A 24,593-nucleotide genomic window follows, 5' to 3' on the forward strand; every position below is an offset into this window, starting at 1 on the left:
GACCCCAGGGGGACACCTCTCTCCACTGTAAAAAATGACCATTATTTCTACCCTTTGTTTCCTATCTTTTAACCAGTTATTGATCCACAAGAGGACCTTCCCTCTTATCCCATGTCTGCCTACTTTGCTTAAGAGCCTTTGGTGAGTGACCTTGTCAAATGCTTTCTGAATATCCAAGTACACTACATCCACTGGATCACCCTTGTTCCCATGTTTGCTGATCCCCCTGCAAAGAATTAAAATAGATTGCTTTTGTAAAGGGAAATCATGCCTCACCAATGTCTTTTCCAACTAATTATGTTCATCTCTGTGTCTGATAATTCTATTCTTTACTATAGTTTCATCCAATTTGTCTGGTACTGAAGTTAGGCTTACTGGCCTGTAAATTGCCAGGATTGCTTCTGAAGCCTTTTTAAAAAAAATCAGTGTTGCATTAGCTATCCACTAGTCATCTAGTACAGATGCTGATTTACGCGATAGGTTACAAACCACAGTTAGTAGTTCTGCAATTTCATATTTGAGTTCATTCAGAACTCTTAAGTGAATACCAGCTGGTCCTGGTGATGTGTTACTGTTTAATTTATCAATTCGCTACAAAACCTCTTCTACTGACCCCTCGGTCTGGGACGGTTCCTCAGAGTTGTCACCTAAAAAGAATGGCTCGAGTATGGGAATCTCCTTCACATCCTATACAGCAGGGGTCGGCAACCTCTGGTATACAGCTCGCCAGGGTAAACACCCTGGTGGGCCGGGCCAGTTTGTTTATCTGCTGCGTCAGCAGGTTTGGCCGATTGTGGCTCCCACTGGCCATGGTTCGCCATCCCAGGCCAATGGGGGCTGCGGGAAGCAGCGTGGGCCGAGGGATGTGCTGACGGCAGCTTCCTGCTGCCTCTATTGGCCTGGAGCAGCGAACCGCAGCTAGTGGGAGCCGCGATTGGCTGAACCTGCTGACGCAGCAGCTAAACAAACTGGCCCAGCCCACCAGAGTGCTTACCCTGGTGAGCCGTGTGCCAGAGGTGGCCAACCCCTGCTCTACAATGATTTTATTTCGCTTCTCCACTATGTCCTTGTCTTTCTTGAGTATCCTTTAGCACCTGGAGCATCCAGTATCCCCACTGCTTGTTTGGCTGGTTTCCTGCCTCTGAGGTACTTAAAAATAATGTACTGTGTAGTTCCCTTTTTTGAAGTTAAATGCTACTGGGGTGGGTGTCTTTGGTATTTTCCCCTTCACAAAGAAGATACATTTAATTTAATTATTGTTATCACCAAGCAGTTCAGCTATAGTCACCTGTTGGACCTGATCCTATGTGCCACTTAGAACTAAATCAAGAATTGCCTCTCCACTTGTGGGTTCCAGGACTAGCTGCTCCAAGAAGCAGTCATTAATGGATGCAAGTCCGTTGACTTCATCAAGAATTGCCTCTCCACTTGTGGGTTCCAGGACTAGCTGCTCCAAGAAGCAGTCATTAATGGATGCAAGTCCGTTGACTTCAAGTAGAATTCAAATTAACACTGAAATCAATGGAATTGTGCTCACTAAAACCAGAGTCTGATTTTGGCCCATTGATTTAGATGAATTGTGTGTATTACATGAAAAGGTAGTAAAACTCGTGGTTAGGACCTTTGGGACTGGGGCTCAAGAGATCTGGGTTTGTGCTTGGTTGACCTCTAGTGTGACCTTAAGCAAATAATTTATACCAGAATTTTCAAACACGTGCCTAAAGTTAGATACCTAAATTCATAGTTAGGCACCTAAGCAAATAAAGACTACCAGAGTTTCAGAGTTGCTGAGCAGCCAGAGTTCCCATATTACATGAAGGGTATGTCTACACTGCAGTAGAAGACCCATGGTTGGGTCCAGGTCAGGTGATTCGGGCTCAAGGGGCTTGGGCTTTCGGGCTATAAAATTGCATTGTGTACTCTTGCAGGGAATTCTCTGCCAAAACATTAAATTCTGTACACAATATTTTAAAATTCTGCATATTTTATTGGTCAAAATAACACAATATAATCACACGATTTTCAATTATGTTAGTAATTTATTTCAAAATGCCTGTAAGCAAGTATGTCTGTAACAATACAGACAACAAAAAAGATTCAGGATTTTTTTTTTGACAAATAAATTCCTTCTTAGGCATATTAATACAGAACTAATAATTCATTTAAACTACAATACAGAAACATATTTCTTGCATTCCTCAGAAGTAGTGCAAAGGCTTGGGGGCATCAGGGGTAACAGAGAAGCTGAGGGAAGAGATGTAATTGCTGGGAAGGAGCCTGGGAGTGAACCTGGAGGTTGTTGGGTGTGGGAGAGGTATGGAATAGTTTTTTTGGGGGTAGGGATTGTTAGGGAATTGGGGATCCTTCCCCATGCAGACTCTGGCCTCTCCCATTCAGTCAGGCACATGTGTTCCTATCACCATTTCCCCCTGTACCCACATTCAGCCATTCCTGTGTGTCCCTGCACCCCCACTCAGCCACCTCTCCTCTCCTCGTCCTCATGTGTCTCTGCACCCCCACTTCCATTCAGCCTCTGGCTCAATACTGTCACCCCACTGGCTCCTGTGCTCCTGCCCTAGTCTGTCCCCTCACTAGCCCTTCTGAAACCCAGTTTAGGTGACTTAGCAGCAGACCCAGGTGCTCTGCTCTGTCCATCCCCCCACTCCATATCCTGTACCAGGGCACTGTAAGAAGGCAGCTACTGCCCCCTTCCCCTCCTGGCTGCCCTCTGTTCTGGTGCCACAGCAACCCCTGGTAGGTGAAGGTGTAATTGCAGTGCCTCCCTCTCAGAATCTATTTTCTGCAGGAAAAAAAATCTGCGAGGAACATGAATTCTGCATGTGTGCAGTAGCACAGAATTCTCCCAGTAGTAAGTGTAGACTTCCAGGCTCAGGTTGTAACCTAGGCTCCAGCCCAAACCCAAATATCTACACTGAAATTTTATAGCCTTGCAGCTCGAGTCAAGTGAGCCTAGCAGTTTAGCTGTGCCACAGCTCTATTATTGCAGTGTAGATATACCCCAACAGGAAAATTGTATTTATGTGTTTAACTTTACACAGCCAAGTTTGCCAGTTATGACTTTAGACTCTGTGGTTCAATTTCTGTATCTTGAAGCTGAAATAGTATTTATAAACTGCTATAGCACTACCCATTCATGAATATCAAAGAAGTTCAAGGTGTTAAACAATATTTAATGTCTACATTTAACAAATTATTTAAAAAAAAACAAGAATCAGACACTGAACTTCAGTAATTACCGGTACCTATTAATCTGATTAATAGTGTAGATGAGAGAAGAGGAACAACAATATTTCTCTCACTTGAAGTCATCCTCAGGTTCCTTCCAGATGACACTGCAGTGTACTAGCACACAAGTTTTTATATTTCATTTGGAACTAAAGGGACAACATAAGCGGGAGACTTTATGCATAGATCAGAGAAGATAATCACGTCTCTGTTACCAGTAGCAGAAGGTGCCTTGAAAAAATTTCTACATCTGTTCCACCAACCCACCATTAATGTGTCTTATAATCATGTCAGGTGGACTTCTCAGTTGTCCATTACTATTTTTGACAACTTGTCATTTTGGGATTCCACACAATACTCTTGCCTACATACAGCTGTCATTATTATCCCATTCTAAGTACATTAACCAGGATTCTATTTTTTTTAAAGCAGCATGAAATAGAGTTAAACACTGGAGGCAACATTTCATCAGATTCCCGAGGAAGGCTGCAGCGTTTGTGAAGGAGCAATATGTTGTGTTTCACTTATTCCATCTTCAGTAGTAAACCACCTGGTAGATCAGTACTTGAGCTCTGTAGACTGGCCCTTCGAGTGTTACAGGCTTCACTGTGATTATTTAAGAGATGTTTATATTCACCTTCCATTGTGCAACCATATATCTGTTACGGAGCTAGTTGATCTCTGACCTGAATCTTGAGTATGGGGTTTCTGACCAATATTGGGAAAGTGAATGGGAGTGGGATATCCAGCCAAGGACTGGGATGGTTTGTCTAGACCATTGTGAAAAGCAATATGTAAAATGTTGTGGCCTTTGGTCTGTACCAAAAAGGTCCCCAGCCTTTTATTATTGGATGGTTTCACAGTTTATGGGTCAGTTTGCAGGATTTTATCCAGGATACATTTTGTGGCTTAAAGTTAAATGAAGGACAGTGGTTGGGGATAAGAGGGCAGAATTAATGTTTGTATTGAAACCAGTGCTTAATTTGTGCCAGGACTTTGCAGGGCTGAGCCGAGCACCTCTAAGCTTCGCAGCTCATAGCCCAGGCAGCTCTGGGCTTGCTGCCTCAGTTATCAATGTAAAAAAATTGCTTGAGCCCCAGCACCTCTTTCATTACACATTAAGTACTGGTTGAAACCTGCACTGAGTAGTTCCAAACTTCAGTGTTTGAGTTTTGGTTTGTAATTCCAGCTACAGGTTCCTGATTGTCAAGAATTTGAAGGTTTGGGCTTTTATCTTTTTGTTTGCATCACAAGATTGTAATAAGGTTGCTGTAAATCAATAGATATATATCTCCAAATGAAAGTGGATCTCAATGATATTTTTAAATCTGGAAATAGACATATAAATGCTGAACCTTTGTATTAACACCCACTCCTGAACACCAGAAGTACATACTTCTTGATAATATTAATACGAATTCACAGCACAGACTGTAATGGTTTCAAAGGAGCCATCACAATTCATGGAAAGAGAAATTGCATGGTAACAATAATTCACACTACATATCACAGAGGCTGAGCAGATATATATTTTAGTATTTCTAGAGGTTCTTTCACCACTTGCTTCTTTGGATAAGCACAAAGAGGGTCCAGACAAGATCAGATCCTCATTGCAAAGGGCCCTGCACAAATACACAGGAAGAGACAGTTCCTGCTAGTAAAAGTTAGTAGTCTAAATATACAAGACAAACAAAGGCTGAGAGAAAGGAAGTATTATTACGGTTTTTCAAATGTGGAACTGAGGGGTTAAGTGATCTGCTCAAGGTCATACAGAAAGCCTGTGGCACAGTCAGCAAATGAACAGAGATCTCTTCAGTCCTAGCCCAGTGCCAGAACCACAAAAACATCCTTTCCTTGCTTCAGAGATTTTCTGTTTGAAGCTTCTCAGATTGACACTGTCCCTTTGAACTCTGCAGATTTACCAGTCTCCCAACTGCTTAGCTGGCATCTGCTCTATTTGACTCTCTCTCTGTTTCCCACTTTCTTCTCCTGAGCATAAAATCAGGCCAAGATAAACTTTCTTTTGTTATCAAATTCCTCCTTCTCCTCCTTCCCTATAATCTTGAAAGACCAGCATTTTCTCCAGAAAACAGGACACTTAATTTATCAATATCATAGCGGTACAGAAACAAAATCATACACTGTTGCTACTGTCTAGTAGCTTCTAGAAAAAATACAAGTCTTGAGTCAAGAAATATAAGTTTATGAGTTCAGGTAATAGAATTTCATTATTCCAAATACTACATCTAAAGTCTCTTTTGCAGTCTCTGCATAAAACATGAGTGCAGATGATAACATTTTAGTGGTATTAAATTCTGTTTTGTATTCTCATGACCATTCCTAATTTTCATTCTTTACCTATGAGAAAGAGATTTTACCAGCACAGGCAAGCATAAGATTATTTTTAATTTAGCATTTTGCAAGGAAATCCTGCAGTCCAGTAGATAGCATGCTAGCTCCATTTTTTCTCCTTCACTGTATATGTTTCTTGACAATCACGTTGGTGTCCAAATGTTAGTTTTTTCAGGATAATACAGTTTACTTCACTTTTCTTAGCAGGGCACTATTAGCAGCACCCTGACATTGCTGCAGCCTGAAAACGTCTGCAGGCCCAGCTGGAGACAGTTAACCTTTCCCTTGGGGGATTATGAGCAGCTGGGTGGTAATCATTAGACTAACCAGGAAATTGGGAGACTATACATGGAAGGAACAGGCAGCAAAGGAGATAGTCTGAAGGAAGCTGAGAGGGCAAGTTTGGGCTGAGTAGTAAAGGCCGCAAGGAAGCCCCTTGCCCTAAACCTGCATTATACTTTTTTCTTTTTTGTGAAAAACTGATCTTTATTTTCCAGAAATCTACACATTTATTCTCTCATTTCTCCATCTTCTTCTACTCCTCTGATGTACAGGACGTTGTTACATCTCATCAAAACTTCACCAAGGTGTCCTGACAATGCACCATCTATGTATTCTTCTGTGTTTGCAAGCTGAGTGTTCATGTAGCCGTGGACAGACACCAGGTAGCCCTTGTACTCCATCCCCCACTTCAGCTTCACCATCACCAGCTTCCCTGTCAGCCCATTCAGGAAGGGCTTGTTACTTTGTAAGAAAAGAATACACATCTTGGTGAAAGATAACAAGCTGGTGTGTGTTTGTGACCATGCAGCCACATGAACTGGGCAGGCAGTGAAGTACACTGGGTAATGACAGAGAAGCCCTATGACACCATTCCATAGCCTAGTCTGAATGATTATTATCCAATTTACACAATTACCTTTCCATGGATTTCTCCAAAGCTATTATATCACTCAGATAACATGAGAAATCTTTGAGCTGCTGCAGTCTCTGGTCAATAACGTATTGAAAAAATCCTGTTGGTGCACTAGTGACTCTACAGTTTCTTTGTAGAAAAGTCTTTCAATGTACTAAAGCAGGGGAAGGCAACCTATGGCACGCGTGCCAAAGGGGGCACATGAGCTGTTTTTCAGTGGCACTCACACTGCCCAGGTCCTGGCCACTGGTCCAGGGGGCTCTGCATTTTAATTTTAAATGAAGCTTCTTAAACATTTTAAAAACCTTATTTACTTATATATAACAATAGTTTAGTTATATATTATAGACTTATAGAAAGAGACAGTCTAAAAACATTAAAATGTATTACTGGCATGCAAAACCTTAAATCAGAGTGAATAAATGAAGACTCAGCACACCACTTCTGAAAGGTTGCCAACCCCTGTACTAAAAACTGCTAAGATATCCTATCCAACACCACCTGCTGCTAAATCTGTGTCAAAGCCAATTGGCGCATATATTTTCTCCCAAATTTTCCCCCCTCCCCAAAAAATCTTTAATTTTAGGGAATGAGATATTGATCTATATTTTCAAAGTGGCAGCCCTTGTTTAATCTCCCCCAAAACAAATACCTCACTTTCTGATTAGTTGGCCACAGAAAGCATGCAGCTCATTCCCTAGGGGCAACAAAAGAGATTATGCTTTCATCTTCTAGCTCCTTGAATTGATTCACAGCATCTCTTAGGGCATACAGCACTAGTCTGGCTTTAAAAGAATTTTGAAGGGCTTTTGTATTAACCTAGTGAGCCATCTAGGGTTATAATGGAAATTCTAATAGATGCCTGTGTATAATCAGTGATAGTGGACAGGTGACATAGCTAACAATTTGCAATGCATATATTAATTGGCTGATAGATGTTCTCTGCCAATCCAAAGTACACCAGCTAGATTTGCTTCCATACAGAAAGACCACTAATACAGGAGGAACAGTTAGACAGCAAGATCCAGCAGAGGAGCCTGATGAGGAACAAAAAAGAATTGTCCTCAAGAAGTTGAAATTGTGTGTCCAGGTGTACATAGCATGTATCTCTCTTACTCATATTAGCGGATACCACTATAATGGAAGCTGAAATTTGTATGAGAGTCCTAGTAATACTGTCTTGTACAATCCAGTTTTCCATGAGATCATTTTGCAGTGTTACTTTGCAATATAAAACTAATTAGAAGATAGTCCACAGCACAGAGGGCCTGCGGCAGTGTGCACATGATTTCTGTTCCCGTCTATTTTGTTTACATCAAAATATGGTGCCCCCCCTTTCCCCCCGCATAGGTTTAGCCTTCATTTGCAGTCATTCACAAAAGGGCTGTGTGCTAATTTCTTTCTGTGCTGAATGGAGGAGCATTACACTGCTCTACAGCCAAAATGCTTCTGAAATAAATGTAGTCCAACTTCACTAATTCTGGGTCACTGAGAATGAAAATGATGCTTAAAATTGTTGATTGGCTCTAGTTTTCAAGATATGCTATTGGGTCAGTATATACGACCCTTGACTTGGGAATGGCGGAGGATAAGTGAGTTATAAAGGGAAAGGATCTCAATTTAAACCAGAAATGACTAAAATACATCTTTGACTGGATCTATGAATAAATCTATGACTGGGTTTGGACAGTACTTGCTTTTTAGGCAAAACAATGAATGATGCAATCTGAAGCTGGTATTGCATCATACATGATATGAATTGCATCATGTTATTCCTAGAAGTCATGGATGATGCAATCATAATGAAGCTTACATCACTCTGCTGAACAAATTGCCCTATATCAGCTCTAGAAATCATACAGTGTCGTGCTCTCTTCTTTGTCAGTGTTTGATTTTGCAAAGGGACACATTTCTGTTTAGCCAAAGTGAGCAGAGATGCCTCGTACTTGTGTGAACAGTGCAGATAACTTCTGCTATGTTTGTGGTGAAGTGACTTTTGCATCACAAAAGCGCAGTCTAACCACTATGGTTAAGAAAGCCTATCACCTTTATTTTGGCAGCAAAATTGGAGATCAGGACAAGAGGTGGGCCCCACACATATGCTGCAACACTTGTACAACAAATCTTCGCCAGTGGTTGAACAGGAAAAGGAAATCTATCCCTTTTGCAGTGCCAATGATTTGGAGAGAGCCAACAGATCATACTAGCAATTGTTACTTCTGCATAGTGCCTCCAGTTGGGAAAGGTGTGTCAAAGAAGAAAAAGTGGACTGTGCATTATCCAAACATTCCATCAGCTATATGCCCAGTACCCCACGGAGGAGGACTGCCGGTTCCTGATGCACCAGAATCATTCTCACTTGAGTCAGATGAGGAAGAGGATGAAACTTCTGGTCCTGAACCATCAATGTCACAGGACCCACATTTTCTCCCATCCTCCTCCTCTGAACCACACCTCATAACACAAGGTGAACTGAATGACCTTGTCAGGGATTTGGAACTACCCAAGAGTAAGGCAGAGCTGTTGGGCTCCAGACTACAGCAGTGGAATCTCCTGGCAGGCTATCAGGGCAAATGGAGCCCATCAATGCTTGCAGACTATTGCTGGACAGTGACAAGAGATGCTCCATTTAATGAATACAAGAGACAAGCCAAGAAGCGCCGAGTAGACACTGAATAGGACTAAACTATGTACATAATAGTTTTTTGCTTTTTGTTTCATAATAAGTTTTATTTATATAACCCTTTTGCTGATTTTTAAAGTGTTACATAAACAGGACAGGTGAAATATCATCATGTAAAGCAACCATAAACACATGAAAAGACCTCGGATTACAATTTATGATTAAAACTCTATCTACGCAATATACATAGACATACAATGTAAAAACTTAAATATCTTAGAAACAGTAGCCAATCAGTTGTTTTAATTGTCATATTTGAATTCAGCACATCAAAATACATAATAAATAGCACATTTTATCTCTGAAGCAGACGACTTCTCAAAAATTGTAGACCAGTGTTATGGCTAATGAAGACACAATGAAAAGGTGTATGTCTGTTTCCACAGGACTGCAGGAAATCAAGGAGCCTTCTTGTATATGTTGTTAGTTGGTACGTGAAAGTTAATTCAGACATGTTGGAATTGTAAGTAAGTGCATTGAAGAGAAATGGATTGTTTCACCATATTTGACCCACTTTTTCTGGCCACTTAGTAAAAGGCTTGTGGCACTTTTCCCCTCAAGAGTAGGGATGCTAACCTGAGTCACCTGATGATTTTAATCTTGGACCCCCACCCTACATTCTCCCTTCACTTTAACTCTCATACAATATTCTTCATTTTCTGTTATGAAGAGCTATGAAATGTGGTTGTACGTTACTAACAATTTTGCCATTCCACCCCAGAGATGGATGCTTCTGATATGATTCCTATCACATTTGTAAAGCACTTGGGAATTAATCATGCTGAAAATATAATAGTCATACACCTTGTCTGCTTTCTTCCTTATAATTTGCTCAGTTTTGTGGATTTTGAGAATTACAGTAGCTACTCAAGAAATTTCCAAGTTTTGGAGTAAATTTCTCACTTTCTTCCTGTTTTTCAACCATGTAATAGAGTGTCAACATTTTTCAAAATATTGAAGAAACATTTTTTACTAGTGCTAATAAATATATTTTCATTGGGAAAGAAATGGTCCCATGAATATCATCAGATGTTTTCTCCCAAATATTCATACCACACTTATGAAATTTCCAAGAGATGAGAAGACAAGGAGGCTAGATGGCACTATAGGCTAATGGACTAGCTTTCTGTTATGAGGATAAATGAAGTGAGTTTGGTTGTCTTAACAAAAACTAGTGGATACATTAAGGTGCAGCCAAATCCTATAAACACACACACACGTAACTTTGTTCTCTTATCTAATGCCCATTAAAAAATCAGTGGGCCTATTCGCATACTTTACTTTGTGATTTTGCAAGCTCAGCCCAGAATGAGTAGTCAAGATAGGCCTGCTTTTCAGAGATGCTGATCTCCCACTGACTTTGATTAGAGTTGGGGGTGTTAAGTACTTCTGAAAAAACAGCCTTAACAGGGCCAGATCAGACACCGCAGGAGAGGCCAGAATTGCATGGCTTAAGAGACATGGGGAAGCTTACCAGTTCCTCATTATAGTCATGAAACACTAAAGCCACCACACTCTGCACCTAGAGTTTTAAATTATAACAACAACAATACATGCTAATTTCTGTAGCCATCTCTTTCCCCTTTGGCCCTAGTGGTTAACTAATAGTCAGGGCCTTGGCAGGTTGTTTGTTAAGCGGAAACATTGATTAAATGATTCAGGTATTCCTTTAGAGCAATCCTGTTGGTTCACAAAGAATGTACAGTGAGTCCTGTTTCCCTGAACACAGGAAGAACAAACAATAGCATGTAGTTTCCTTGCTCACATTTTCTAGACTCGCCTTTTCAGCCAGTCCCATGCCCCAAGGAGTTCTGTCTCTACTCCCTCTTTGTGCCATACTCATGACTGCTTCTCTGCCCTTATGGTTGCTTTAACAAAGACACACAGCTTGCCAAAAACAATCTAATAGCCCCATGTGTTTGCAATCAGTTCCAGGGAAACCCCTCACACCACCTAGCATAGTCCTGCTCAGACTTTGCCATGTTGCCAATTGCCTTGGGCAGTAGCTTCTATTGATTCACGTTTCATTCTATTGTTCCATAAAGAAGCTTAATTGCTCCATTTAGCATGAAAAAAGGATGCTTAGTATACTTACAGACTTTGACCAGGTTTGTGACTGATGTATAGATCAAATACACAAGTTATGGAAGCCATTAATACCTTCTAGCATAACAATCTTTATGCATGTGGCAACAGCTAAAGTTTTCTAAATATTGTACATATAGGAAAAGAGGCTTTGCCCTGAAGTGTTTACAATCTAAATGAACAAAACAAAGAACACACTCAAATCAAAGGAAGGGTGAGGGGAAAGGAGACAAGAGATGGTTTCCCCCAACAGTTATGCTGGCTTTTCATTAATCACGTGATTTTCATTGTTTCTAATGAGCTGTCAATTATGCAAATTACTGGAACATATAATACTACTTCTGAACATAGTGTTACATTCTCATCCTTTTAAATATTAGAAAACATGCCAATGCATTTTTTTTTAAAATTCAATTGTGGTGAAAGACACATGATTAACAGAGCCTGGAAACAGAAGCCCTCAGTGTATTAACAGAATTGGTGCAGAACAGGCTGTGGCAGTACAAGTCATGCCCAATGGTTAGAGCAGGAGTTGGTAGTTGGATACTAGAGCCTGACCCAGCATCAGAGCCAAAGTCAGGATTCACAGCTGAGGGTCAAACCTGGGTTACTTGAAGTGAGGGGGCGGCGTCCACTGGCTCCCTTGACGCCTTCGAGGAGCAGTGGGCGCTGTCTGGGGTTCTCTGCTCGGTGTCCCCATTAGGTTCTCTCCTTTGACCTCGCTCCTGTCCCTGTTCTTTTATTAGTTGTCCCCCGCACTCAGTGGGTTCTGTGGCCCTGTGGTTCCTCCCCTTAGGCTGGGGGAGGATCCTTTAGCAGTGGGCGGGCTTTGCCCGCCCACTTCCCAGACACCCAATAGGTACTTGAAGTGAGGAAAGGCAGGAGAGAGGTTGAAAAAAGCAGGCATAGGAGACAATGCTGTCACAGTCATAAGCTAATGCTTCAAGCAGCTGCTGAAGTGCCTCTGCTGCTACACTTAAGAGCTAGTCTGCTAACTTTTCCAGTCCTGTAGCCAATCAGGAAGCTTATTACAGGCCAGCTGCACTCAGGCTCCAGAGGCAGAGATTGGCTCTGCTGCAGGCTGTGCTTCCAGACACAGCCTGAAATTGTGGTCTTTAATTAGTATTGCTCCAAACTTAACTTTTACTAAAAAAGATGGGGAGAAAATGGCTCCCATCCCACTCACCCTTTATGAAAATTGAGAACTCAAAGCATTTCACGTGCAGCACAGATCTTAGCTGGCTAACATCACTACTACATAGTCTAGGGGTTAATTCAAGTTATCATAGTCATGCAGCTTTGTTTTGCTTATTTCATTAAAACCCTGTCAGTAATTAGAGAAGGCCTTAAACCTCAGATCTGAAATTCTCCAAAAGTGGAGATATTTTGATTCAGGGTCTGCTTCAAGACTATTAGACAGAGAAATCCAAACAACAGAGTTTGGATTCAAATCCAGATCCAAATTTCCACTAAATTTCAGGCAGAAATTGGGATTAGGATCAGATATTTGGATTGTGCCCTACTCCTGAAATCATATAAGGCCTCAATCTTTCTATCAAAGTTAGTAAAATTATATCGAGAATGACTTTTCTCAGATCCTTTTCACTTCAACAAACCCTAAATTTGGGGCAGGGTACCAAATATTTCCACTATATTAGCTTACTGCCTGTAAAACATTATAGATATAGAGATATATCTCTATATCTCTACACACACACCAAAATTGAGATCAATCCAAAATGAAGTTGCTCACAGTTGTGTTATAACATAATGCAGGTTGCCTTCTGAAAAACCAGCTGTTCTAGAGAGGGTCCTGGGTTTGACACAGAATCCTATGGCAACCAAAATGATGGTGAGCTTGAAACAAAGACCTGAAATAAATATATCTGAATTCAAATTCCCTAAGTTCTTGAGAAGTCTGAGATCTGAGTTTTACAAACTGGACCTGAACCCAGATCCAAGTTTTGCAATTAAGGCCTCACTTTATGTGTGAGCCAGCTAGAATCCCCACACCCCCATTAGTACTTATGCCTAAATTTTGCAGCTCAGGCTCTCTCTATCAATGTCTTTGCTTGGACATGATTTTTTTTAAGAATGAGTGAGACCCATTTAAAAACCAGTCCTGGTGTGTATACACCACTCTGTTTGGAGCTGATAGAGAACTTAGCATGAGTAATAGCTCATATCATTAAATCCAGCTACACTACAAGCTCAAAATGTACTCAACACAAATGTTATCAATTCTAGTGCAAGCTTCCATAGCACTACTGAATACAATGGAGACTCCAGCCTGCATTCCTGCCTATTAGGAAGGTTACCGGCTGCTTAGTTCCCTCCAGCTTTCCCTTTACGGTGACTTTTGATATTTGAAAGAGGGATAGATTGAGGCAAGGAATATGAGAGGGCATTTGTGGATAAAAGGATTTTATATGCCACTAGCCTTAAATACTCTCCTCCCTTGCACTGGGGACAATGCTGGAACAATCTTAAAATGGGGGAGATAACCAGATCAGCCCTAATAACTTCATGCTCTGTATTCATAACAGATTACAGTACCTGTAGTGGGTTCCAGGCCCCTTTTGCTATAGTATTATTATGGATTTCTTAAATTATTTGTGTAGGCAAAGCACAAGCTATTAGGATAGGAGTTCTTCCACTCCCTTCTCTGTGAGATTATTAGATTGCTTTTACTGGGTTTTTGCAGGCACTGTCAATTATAAAGGGTTGGCTTTGATTGCAATACAGTTTCAAGAGGCTGACAGAGTCACACAAAACCAATCAGTGATCTCACACTGTGATCACTGCTAGCCCCTCAAAAGAGTCCCTTAAAAAGAAACACACTGACTTTCAGAGGGGGACATTTTTGATCACCTTACTCCTGACATACAATAAAATGTTGATGAAAACAATAGTTTCTGACATTATAGGTTCTTCTCCTTCAGTACTTCTGCCAAAAACAGGCAGGAGAGAACTCCCAGTAAGTGGAGGTATTCAGAGAGAGAAGAAGGGATCACAAATCTCAAGTGGGAGCAGATCTTCAGGCGGGGGGAGCACTCTCAACCAGGAGAAAATACTTCATTTCATGATACATGATTTCCAATTAAGTTCATACATGACAAATTTCTGAATTTTTGGAAGACTGTCAGAAGTTTAGCTAACATCAAGCTCAACAGCAGAGAGACAGTACTATCAGAGACTGCACTATCAAAACAGGAGGTACTGGAATGAACTGATCATTTAAAAAGCAACAAGTCACCAGACCCAGATTTTATACATCCAAGATTTCTGAAGGAACTCAAGTCTGAAGTGGTTGAGCTGCTAGTAGAAATATTAAATATTATTAAAATCATCTATTATTCAAGAGGCTTGGAGAGTAGAAAATGTACCTATTATTTAAAAAAGGCACTAGAAGTGATCTGGGGAACTGTAGGCCAATGAGCCTTACTTATCTTCCTAATAAACTAGTTGAACTGATAATTAAAAATAGACTTATAAAACACTTAGCTCATGATAGAAAAGGGTCTAACCTGCACAGCTTCTGCACAGGAAAATCATGCCTCTCTAATCTATTACTATTCTTTGACTGTGTCAATAAAAAACTGTGAATAAAGGAGAACTGGTTGATATAAATTATTTAGAGTTTTAGAAGGTCTTCAACAAATTTCCTCATAAGAGACTACTAAAGTTACTAAGTAGTTATGATCCCAGAGGCGAAGTATCATCATGGATCAGAAACTATCCAAAGGACAGAAAACAAAGAATAGGAATAAATGGTCAATTGTCATCATGGGAAAAGGCTAACAATAGGGTGCCTCAACTTTCCATATCAGGTCATGTGTTATTTAATGATCTGGAAGAGGGGATGAGCAGTGAGATTCCAAAATTTTCAGATGACACAAAGTTATGTAGGTCAGTCAAGCCTGGAAAAGACTTAGAGGAGCTGCAGAAGGACCCTCAGGCTTCAGAGCATAAAACAACCTCTACCTATTGGGGAATAGGAGAAAACATCCCTGAGGAAGATTATCCCACAGCTGTCCAGGAGCGGTGCCAGAGTTTCTGGCGCCCTAGGCAGAATTTGGGGGGCGGTATTTTGTGCGCTCCCCATGGGGCGCGTGGGAGCTTCCGGTTCTACTCCCATCACACCGCCGAAGAAGGACCCTCTGCCGAAATGCCGCAGGCGACAGTGGCAGTCATTGAGCTGCTCAATTGCCTGCTGCTGTTTTCTGCGGCACATTGGCAGAAGGTCCTTCTTCGGCTGTGTGACAGGAGTGGAACCGGAAGCTCCCGTGCACCCCGTGAGGAGCACACAAAATGCCGCCCCTCAAATCCTGGCGCCCTAGGCGACCGCCTAGGGTCACCTAATGGAAGCGCCGGCCCTGCAGCTGCCTACAGTAGGGGACCCTAAATCTTTGTCTGGAGCATCTGGTACTAGCCAGTGCTGAATCTTCATCTGAAGCATCTGGTACTAGCCACTGCTGAACCACTGGTCTCATCCAGTAGAGCAAATCCTATCTTCCTTTCAGTGTCATAGCAACATACACCACAATGTCTCTGTAAGCGTGCGCTGTTGGGGTTCGCCCCTCTCTGGGGCAGCTGGGAGCCAGGTCGCCCCACTACCTGGGGCAACAAACGACAGGTCAGGGGCTCAGACCCTCAGGCAGGGGCTGAGCCAACAGTTTAGTATTCAAGCCATGGCCGTAGGGCAGGGCAGGGCAGCAAACAGTTTAGAGCTCAGACCCTCAGGCAGGGGCTGAGCCACGTAGCTCAGTATATAAGCCCAGGCCTTAGCTCAGGGCGGGGCAGCAAGCAACAATGCAGGGCTCAGACCCTCAAGACAGGGGCTGAGCTTCCAGTTCAGTCTATTAAGCCCAGGCCCTGGGTCAGGGAGGGGCTGCAAATAGCAATGCAGAGCTCAGACCGTCAGGCAGGGGCTGAGCAAACAGTTCTGCAAGGTAGGAAACTCAGGCTCTTGGGCCTGAGCGTCGGGGCGAGGGGGAGACTGCCACCCATGAGTGGGGTGGCAGGGGGGATGCAGGCCCGCCCACTCCTCTGCATCCCAGCCCGGGGCCCTAACAGCGGCAGGCGGCCTGCTGCTGTGTCAATGGGGATCCTGGCCGCAACACACTGACATTGGCTCTGGTTGTGCTGCAGCCAGACTAGGGTCGGCTGCCCCCGGGCTACTTCCAGACTCCCCCTCGGGGCTTACCTGGATCCTGGGGTTGTCCTCCGCAAGGTCCAGGTGCATGGGTTTGTCCCGGCTGGGGCTGGGTGGTAGGTCCGGCAACTCCTCCGGAAAGTCGGCCCAGGGGAGCTCCGGCATCTCCTCCGGATAGCAGGCGCGGAGGAGCTCCGGTAGCTCCTCTAGGTAGCGGGCACGGGGGAGCTTGGGCCACTCTGGGCGGCTACCCTGGGTCGCAGAAGTCTCCCAGTCCCGAGCTTCCTGAGGGACATCTGCTCGCTCCGGCTGCTGGGGCTTGACTGAGCTCTGAGAGCCCGCCTTTATAGTTCCGGGTCGGCGCCTGACCCTTTGCGGGACGGGCTCAGAGCTCTTTAGCTCCGCCCAGTCCAGCCTCCGGCTGGGTTCTTCGTCCTCTGGGGCAGCTGGGAGACAGGCCGCCTCACTACAACCCCCCCCCCCCTCAAGTCTGGCTCCTGTTCGGCGGGGCCAGACCCTTCCATGCCTCCCAAGCGGGAAAGGAAGTCCGCATTAGTGTGGTCCTTCCCGGCCCTATGGCGAACCGTAAAGGCATAGGGCTGTAACGCCAGGTACCACCGCTGTAGTCTCATATTATGGTCTTTCATTCGAGCCAGCCATTGGAGTGCGGCATGATCAGTAACTAACGTGAATGGGATTCCGAGGAGACAATATTGCAATGCATCACAAGCCCACTTTACTGCGAGGGCCTCCTTTTCCACTACCGCGTAGTTCTTCTCCCGGGGGAACAGATTCCGGCTGATATAGATGACCAGATGCTCTTCCCCATCGACCTCTTGGGAGAGGACAGCCCCGAGTCCCACCTCGGAGGCGTCTGTTTGGAGGATGAATGCCCGGTCAAAATCAGGGCTATAGAGGACTAGTTCGTGGCCGAGGTCTTGCCTTGAGTGTTTGGAACGCATTGTCGCACTCTCGGGTCCATACTACTTGCTGCGGGCTGTCCTTGGTCAACAATCCAGTCAAGGGGGCTGCAATAGCCACAAATTGGAGAATGAACCACTGATAGTAGCGGGCCTGTCCCAGGAACTGGCGTACTTGGCGTTTTGTGGCCAGCGGTGGGCAGGTTGCAATGGCCTGAACTTTTCCCACGAGGGGTTTTACTTGTCCATTCCCTATGGTATACCCCAGGTAGGTCGTTTCTTGCCAGCCAATATGGCACTTCTTTGGGTTGGCGGTTAACCCGGCTGCCCGCAGGGACCTCAGGACTGCTACTACCCACTCTAGGTGGTTTTCCCATTGGTGACTATAAATAACCACATCATCAAGATAGGTGGCCGCGTAGTCCCGATGGGGCTGAAGGTGGCGGTCCATCAGCCGCTGAAACGTGGCCGGGGCCCCATGGAGGCCGAAGGGCATCCAGGTAAACTGATACAGACCCGTAGGGGTGGCAAAAGCGGTCTTCTCCCTGGAGGCCGGCTCAAGGGGGATCTGCCAATATCCCTTGCTCAGATCAAGGGTGGTAATGTAACGGGCCTCTCCCAACCAGCCGAGCAGCTCATCTACCCGGGGCATCGGATATGCGTCGAACTTTGAGATGGCATTGACGCGTCTGAAATCAATGCAGAACCGTCGGGTGCCATTGGGCTTTGGTACCAGCACTACTGGGCTGCGCCATTCGCTTTGTGACGGTTTGATGACTCCCAAGTCCAGCATGGCCCGTACTTCCTCTTCGACGACCTGTCGCATCTGACATGGCATGGGCCTGGTCACACCTCGGATCACCACCCCAGGCTCTGTCTGAATTGTATGATGGATGAGGGTGGTGTATCCTGGTTGGGTTGTGAAGGTGCGGGGGAACGCTTGTAGGAGACACTGGGTCTGTTTGAGTTGTTCCGCAGTCAGGGTCTCTCCAAGCTGGGGCCCTCCAGGGTCCTCCGAACATGTTACCTGGGGACCCAGCTCGGGTTCCGGTGGGTATGGGTTAATTAACAGTCCCTCTCGCTCCCGCCAAGTTTTGAGAAGGTTCACATGGTAGCATTGCATTTTCTTGAGCCAGTTGGGCTGGTGGATCTCATACGTGACAGGCCCGATCTTTCGGATCACCTCACAAGGCCCTTGCCATCGGGCCAGGATCTTTGATTCACTGGAGGGGAGGAGGAGTAAAACCCGATCTCCAGGTTGGAAGTCACGAGTCCGCACATCGTGGTTGTAGGTCTGGGCCTGAGCCTCTTGGGCGGCCTTCAAATTCTTATGCGCCAGGGCCTGCGTAAGGCGCTCCTGGAGCTAGAGTACCTATTTTAAGAGGCCCTGGGCGGGGGACAGGGCTTGCTCCCATGTCTCCCTCATTAGGTCCAATAGGCCCCGTGGGCATTGACCGTACAGTAGTTCAAACGGAGAAAATTTTGTAGATAACTGAGGAACCTCCCGAACCACAAGGAGCAGAGGTGGAAGCAACTGGTCCCATCGGCGGAGATCTTCTTGGGGGAACTTGCGTAGCATGTCCTTAAGGGTTCAGTTAAATCGTTCAACCAACCCGTCGGTCTGGGGATGGTAGACCAACGTACGTAGTTGCTTGATTCCCAGGAGCTCATACACTTGCTGCAACAGCCGAGAAGTAAAGTTGGTGCCCTGGTCTATGAGGATCTCCCGGGGCAGGCCTACGCGGGCGAAGATCTTCACGAGCTCACCTGCGATGCTGCTGGCCGTGATGTTTCGGAGGGGTATTGCCTTGGGGAACCGGGTAGCATAATCCACCTTGACCAATATATACTGAAACCCACCAATGCTTTTGGGGAGAGGCCCCACCAGGTCCATGGCCACATGCTCGAAGGGGGTTTCGATCAAGGGCATGGGGACCAGGGGCGCCTTGGGGGTTTGTGCAGGAGCAGCCAACTGGCAGTCTGGGCAGGACTTACAGTAGTTCCTCACCTCCTGGTGTATGCCCGGCCAGAAGAAACGTGTCAATATCCGGGACAGGGTCTTCTCGTGGCCCAGGTGTCCAGGCACCGGGACGTCGTGGGCTAGTTTCATGACGGCTCGTCGATGACATTGGGGCACAAGGAGTTGGGTCTGAGACTCCCCCGTGTGGGGGTCCCTCTCAACCCGATAAAGGCGCTCCTGTCGCAGTTCAAGGTGTGGCCACTGGGCCACCCGGTGTGGATCCATGACGGTGCCATTGACAGTGGCCAACTGCTCGTATGCCCGCTGAGTGTGGGATCAGCCCTTTGATCACGGCAAAAGTCAGTGTGAAGCGAGGGCTCCCCAACAGCTTCTGGGGGAGAGTCCTTCGATTCTCCCGTCGGTTTGGTGGGGTCGGGTGCTTCCCCTTCCTCGGCCCTGGTCTCAGGGGGGTCTCCTTCCAAGGCTGGTGTGACACCTCAGGCGTTCCCTGGTGTTGCAGCGGAGGACTTCTGGGAACTCTGGCCAGTCCCGCCCCAGGATCACTGGGTATGCAAGGTGCAGGGCTAGACCCACCACTATTGGTCAGGTGACCCCACCTACTGTTAGCTGGGCTCGAGTACTGGGGTACAGCCTATGTCCCCATGGATACACTGCAGCTGGATCATCCCCAGGCGGGTGTTGGCCTGGGGGCCTAAGTTTTGGCGGATCAGTGTCTGGCCGCAGCCTGAATCAATGAGGGCCACCATTGGGTAACCCTCCACGACCACTGGCACTGTGATCTTGGCAGCTTGTAGACGTCGGGCACGGGCTTCCCCTGAGCAGACCTGGCCAAAGTGGCACTCCATCGCTGTGCAGTTCCGTTGTAAATGGCCATACTCCCCGCAGGAAAAACAGGGCCCAAGATCTGCCCGTCCCGGCCATGGACGTGTTCCTGTGGCTCCCCAGGGAGGGTTCCGGTTGATCCCTCGAGCAACTGGAGAAGGTGCTGGAGCTTGTCGCCCTGGGGCCTCTGCTGGATGGGTTCAGGGCTCTGGACCCCGGGAGGAAACCCATGAGTCAGTCTGGGCGGGCGCCCCCCTCATCTCTGGGTTAGGGTGCCCCACTCCAGGTGGGGCTGCTTGTACAGTCGGACTCACCGGTGCCTCAGCAGCTAGGAAGTCCTCCATCAGGGTGATGGCGGCGGCTAGCGTCACCGGGTGATGGCGGAGGACCCAGGCCCTTCCTCGCGGCGGGAGTATGTGGGTGAATTGTTCCACCTCCGGAGCTCGTCTTTCGGGCTGCAGCCACCACTTGCATGCCTCCCTTAGCTCCTGAGCCACCATTCAGGGCTGGGCCCCTGTGGGGTAGGCCAGGCTCCGAAACCGCCGCCGGAAGGTTTCTGGACTCACGTCCAAGGCATCTAAAATTGCGGCCTTTACCTGACTGTAGTCCCGAGCCGCCTCCGTGGACAGGCCCTGATAGACCGTCTGAGCGGTCCCAGTCAGGTACAGCACAAGAGGGTAGCCCATTGGTCCAGGGCCCAACCAGTGACGATCTCCACCCATTCAAACATGAAGAGAAAGGCTTCTGGGTCATCGTTGGGGCTCATTTTTGTTATCCGGATAGGCGGGGCATTGCCAGGTGGTCCTGGGGGCCCCACCGGCTGGTACTCAGCAGGATGGGGCAGCAAGGTCACCAACTGCTGCAGGCATTGTTGCTGGTGGTCGCGATTCTGGCATCCCAGTTCCAGGATCAGCTGCTGCTGCTGCGTCCCGAGCTGCTGGACGAGTTGCTGCTGCTGCTGGAGCAGGGTGGCGGCCAGCGGCTGCTGCTGCTGAAGCTGGGCTGCTTGCTGCTGCTGTTGGTTCTCTGCCAAAAATTTCATCAGCTTGTCCATGTCCATGGCTACCGCGGGCAAGTCTCCTCAGATCCCTTCTCACAGGGATCAGGGTTCGGGATGGAGGCTCCCCACTTCTAGTACCACGTGTAAGCGTGCGCTGCTGGGGTTCGCCCCTCTCTGGGGCGGCTGCGAGCCAGGCCGCCCCACTACCTGGGGCAACAAACGACAGGTCAGGGGCTCCGACCCTCAGGCAGGGCTGAGCCAGCAGTTCGGTTTACTAAGCCCAGGCCCTAGGTCAGGGCGGGGCAGCAAACAACAAGTCAGGGCTCAGACCCTCAGGCAGGGGCTGAGCAAACAGTTCAGTATATAGGCCCACGTCCTCGGTCAGAGCGGGGCTGCAAACAACAATGCAGGCAGGGCTCAGACCCTCAAGCAGGGGCTGAGCTTCCAGTTTAGTCTATTAAGCCCAGGCCCTCAGTCAGGGTGGGGCTGCAAATAGCAATGCAGAGCTCAGACCGGGGCTGAGCAAACAGTGCAGTTTATTAAGCCCAGGCCCTGAGTCAGGGCGGGGCTGCAAACAATGGTTCAGGGCTCAGGCCCTCAGGCAGGGGCTGAGCAAACCGTTCTGCAAGGTAGGTAGCCCAGGCTTCTGGGCCTGAGCGTCGGGGCGAGGGGGAGACTGCCACCCATGAGTGGGGTGGCGGGGGGACGCAGACCCGCCCACTCTCCTGCATCCCAGCCCGGGGCCCTAACAGCGGCAGGCGGCCTGCTGCTGTGTCAGTGGGGATCCTGGCCGCAACACACTGACATTGGCTCTGGTTGTGCTGCAGCCAGACTAGGGTCGGCTGCCCCCGGGCTACTTCCAGACTCCCCCTCAGGGCTTATCTGGATCCTGGGGTTGTCCTCCGCAAGGTCCAGGTGCATGGGTTCGTCCCGGCCGGGGCTGGGTGGTAGGTCCAGCAACTCCTCCGGAAAGTCGGCCCAGGGTAGCTCCGGCGGCTCCTCCAGGTAGCAGGCACGGGGGAGCTCCGGCGGCTCTTCCAGGTAGCGGGCACGGGGAAGGTCCGGTAGCTCCTCTAGGTAGCGGGCACGGGGGAGCTCCAGTAGCTCCTCGAGGTAGCGGGCACGGGGAAGCTCCGGTAGCTCCTCGAGGTGGCGGGCATGGGGGAGCTCGGGCCACTCTGGGCGGCTACACTGGATCGCAGGAGTCTCCCAGTCCCAAGCTCCCTGGGGGACATCTGCTTGCTCCTGCTGCTGGGGCTTGACTGAGCTCTGAGGGCCTGCCTTTATAGTTCCGGGTCGGCGCCTGACCCTTTGCGGGATGGGCTCAGAGCTCTTTAGCTCTGCCCAGTCCGGCCTCCGGCTGGGCTCTTCATCCTCTGGGGCGACTGGGAGACAGGCCGCCTCACTACAGTCTCCCTTTTAAAATAGAATTTGTTTTAGAGAGAGAGAGAGAGAGAAGGATTTTCCCCTCCCTGAAATTTACAGAAATTTCTCCACCCTTCACCATCACACTTGCTTTAAGTGAGCAATTTGGCAATGACTTTGTCTAGTTATTAAACAAAACTGATGTTCAAGATTCAGAAACTGACTCCACTGATCAGCAGAAAACTATTCTCTGTATTGCTAAACATCACCTGCAAAATGAACTTCCACAGCTCAGTTGTTCCATTCAGTTTCGTTATTGAGCAATCAGTTAACTTGAAAGTCAATAGAAATTGGAACACAGCAGGAAAGGGACAGGTAACAATTTGGCTTACATACCTACACCACTCAAACTGCAGGCAAGCTGAAAATACACAAGTCTCTTAGCAGGTTTTCCTGTTAAAGACTTAGGGTATGACTACATTCAAAACTTCAAAGCGCTGCTGCGGGAGCACTTTGAAGTGCAAGTGTGGTCGCAGCACCAGCGCTGGGAGAGAGCTTTCCCAGCGCTGCGCGTACTCCACCTCTCATGGGGATTAGCTTGCAGCGCTGGGAGCCGCGCTCCCAGTGCTGCTGCACTGTTTACACTGGGCTTTGCAGCGCTGTATCTTGCAGCACTCAGGGAGGTGTTTTTTTCACACCCCTGAGCGAGAAAGTTGCAGCGCTGTAAAGCGCCAGTGTAGCCAAGGCCTTAATTTTCCCTTCTGTTAAGTCTATAACCTTCTTGAAATGATTGCATAGCCATTTCAACCACTAACTCTCTCTAATGGGGACACTGCTGTTTAAATATCCAACAGGTTTGAATAAGCTTTCCCCTTAACTTTCTTAACACAATACAGCTTTGTATTTTTAACAGCAATGGGCTGTAACCAACAGTCACTTTGAAGACTGGCTGTGTTTCCTACCACACTGGAGAACAGCTTCCTGTAGCTAGGTTATCTAGTAGCTATGCTCTGATTTGATTCCAGGGACAATTGGGCCTCCAAAGCCTGAAAAATCTAAGGTTTGTTTTCCTCATTAGGGAAACGAAATGGAGAAGCTCATGGTGTCTCAGGGGCGGCTTCAGGTCCCAGCACGCCAAGTGCGTGCTTGGGGCGGCAAGCCACGGGGGGCGCTCTGCCGGCGCCGCAAGGGTGGCAGGCAAGCTGCCCTCGGCAGTTTGCCTGAGGAGGGTCCGCTGGTCCCGCAGCTTCAGAGGACCTCCTGCAGGCACGCCTGCAGGAGATCCGCCGAAGCCACAGGACCAGCAGACCCACCGTAAGCAAACCACTGGAGGCAGCCTGCCTGCTGTGCTTGGGGCGGCAAAATCCCTAGAGCCGCCCCTGTGGTGTCTGATGTATTTAATAATTTGGCTCCAGCAGACAACATAAGGTCTTGGCCCCTCAGGGGGTGTTCTTAAAGCCTGCATTGTTAATGAGGATGACCTGCAAGTATCTAGCAATAATTTCATACCATAGAACTTGTCTGAAGGTGTTCCCCAGATTCAGTACATAATACTTGCTATTGTGATAGAGTTCCCACCCCACAGACGGTCTCTAGAGGACACGTCTAAATCTCTGTCCTCTTGGGCATAGATTCTCTTAGTGCAGCTTCCAAAGGGCTACTTGATCGGCTTTTTATTGTGATTGACCAGAAGCAGAGTTTCCCGTGCCCTGCCTGATACAAGAATCCCCCAAATCATTTACAGCTAGAGCTGGGAGTAATTTTTGGGACAAATAATTAATTTGCCAAAAATGCAATTGGAAGTCAAGAAACTATTTACAAATTGACAGAAATTTACCAAATAGTTTTGGCCAAAAACATATTTTTCAGGCTAGTGTTTGGAAGCATGATTTAGTTTTGTAAAGTTGTTATTCAGTTTAGTGATGGGTTTGACCAAAACCCTGGATCCAAACACACCTGAACTTGAGCAGAGTTTGGACCCAAATCCCTATTTTGCAGTTGTCCTCTCCACCAGTTCCTACTGAGAGAAATGCCACAGGTAGTCCTCTTCTGCCTGAGAGGTTGATCA

At 47.0% G+C, this 24,593-nt stretch overlaps 1 protein-coding gene and 1 long non-coding RNA gene across 2 annotated transcripts in view; one reads left to right on the forward strand and one right to left on the reverse strand.

Annotated features, from left to right (window-relative positions):
• Positions 1-4,850: 4,850 nt before the first annotated feature.
• SYNJ2BP (synaptojanin 2 binding protein) overlaps positions 4,851-24,593 on the reverse strand; it is a 50,604-nt gene continuing 30,861 nt past the window's right edge. The window contains exon 5 of the mRNA XM_050953642.1: positions 4,851-4,868. The gene's annotated coding sequence lies outside the window, so the exon portion shown is untranslated. The remainder of the gene's footprint in view (positions 4,869-24,593) is intronic.
• LOC127051378 (uncharacterized) lies at positions 15,437-23,056 on the forward strand. The gene is made up of 3 exons (XR_007774488.1): positions 15,437-15,886; positions 21,355-22,165; positions 22,202-23,056. It is a non-coding gene; the product is annotated as an uncharacterized LOC127051378 (long non-coding RNA).

Source organism: Gopherus flavomarginatus, chromosome 5, assembly GCF_025201925.1.
Source record: "Gopherus flavomarginatus isolate rGopFla2 chromosome 5, rGopFla2.mat.asm, whole genome shotgun sequence".
In the NCBI taxonomy this organism is placed as follows: Eukaryota; Metazoa; Chordata; order Testudines; family Testudinidae; genus Gopherus; species Gopherus flavomarginatus.